This window comes from Merops nubicus, unplaced genomic scaffold, assembly GCF_000691845.1.
Source record: "Merops nubicus isolate BGI_N331 unplaced genomic scaffold, ASM69184v1 scaffold9075, whole genome shotgun sequence".
Classification (NCBI taxonomy): domain Eukaryota; kingdom Metazoa; phylum Chordata; class Aves; order Coraciiformes; family Meropidae; genus Merops; species Merops nubicus.
This window is the reverse complement of record NW_008607589.1, coordinates 26,448-28,016: the sequence shown is the minus strand read 5'-3', so window position 1 is coordinate 28,016 and position 1,569 is coordinate 26,448.

The following is a 1,569-nucleotide window of genomic DNA, read 5'->3' as shown; positions in this document are numbered from 1 at the left end:
CACGTCCTTCTAGTGCCGAGGGCTCCAGAGCTGGATGCAATGCTCCAGGTGAGGTCTCACCAGGGCAGAGCAGAGGGGGAGAAGCACCTTCCTTGGCCTGCTGGCCATGTTTCTTTGATGCATCCCAGGATGTGATGGTTCTTCTGGGCTGTGAGCACGTGCATTAAGGGATGAGGGTGTAGAAAGGACCATGCCTTGAGATTAGGCCCCAGACTGATGCCACAATTCTTGACACTCTTGCTTCCAGTAACTTTTGACATGCATCTAAGACACAGCTGCTGATCAGTGTTAACCAGAAATGACCTTTGTTAGTTACTGACTAAATCTTGAGCCTTTTCTTTCTGAAAAGCAGACCTTTTATTATTTTTAAATGTTGAAAAAAAAGGAGCTATGAAAGGAACTGAATCTGTTGTAAATTGAACAGTGGCAAATGCTCTGTTTTCTTAGAGTATAAATAAAGTTCATGCATGTCCACGTGTAGCTGTGATGACCTAAAAGACCTGAAGGTTGTGGGCTGCTTTTTCACTCCTCTACACAGCTTTGTAGCAAGTAAATGAGGGGTTTTAGTCAGAAATAGTCTTCAGATCTTGGCAACTGACCTCAAATCGAGGATTTTACCCTTCACATACTGTTGAGGATTTATTGGCTGGGAGGAGAATACACTAACAAGAATCTAGATGGTTCTCTGTGTGTTTTTTTGTGTCTGAGGAGGGGTGAAATTGCTCATTGTGGGTTTGTAAGCCCATGGGATTTTTCTTCAGATTCTGCTGCTTCCATACCCAAAATTGTGGTGCATATTGCAGTATGCCCTTTGTGTGTCTCATGCTCCTAGTCACAACTGCACAAAGCATGTGGAGGAGAGGAAACTGGGCGAGTGGGTAACTTAATTCATGAAGGAGCTGGAGGTTTACCACTAAAAAAAAAAGCTGAAATGGCAAAAGACATCTAGATACAACCTCATTCTTTGTTGCTCTGCTTCAGGAGACCTGGGAGATGCTTGTGTGGAAGCCTCGAGGCTCCTGTGAGTTCTCTGCTCTCCCTTCCCCTCCCTTGCCATCTGGTTTGAGGTTGCTTTTTGACTTGTGGCTTTTTGGTGTGAATTTATTGTGAAGCATTGTTAGTGGAAGTTGTCCTCTAAGAAGCAAAACCAGTTGTTGTTGCTGCCGGGTCACTTCTGTTAGTGGTTGTTGCTTTGAATCATGCAGAGAAAGCATCAGAGGCATTTGAAGTGGTCTGTTCTTCTGTTGCATCTCAGTTACCATGGGCTTTTTGTTTGTTTGGCCCAGGATTATCATAAAGAATCATAATTTGGAGAAATGGCTGCCAAGTTTTTTCTTTGGGTTATCCTTTAGGGAAGAGAGAGAGAGAAATGTAGCTGTGTTGCCTGCTCTTGTTCTTCCTCCAGACAGTCAGATGTATCATGGTCTGCTAGGATGGAAAGGTCTTTTCATGAAATCATCTTATAATGATTTCTCTGTTGGTTTGCATGGCTCACAGGAAAAAAAAAACCCAATAAATAAAATCCTATCTTGATGACTGGGATGTTTTTATAAATACCTGTATCTATGT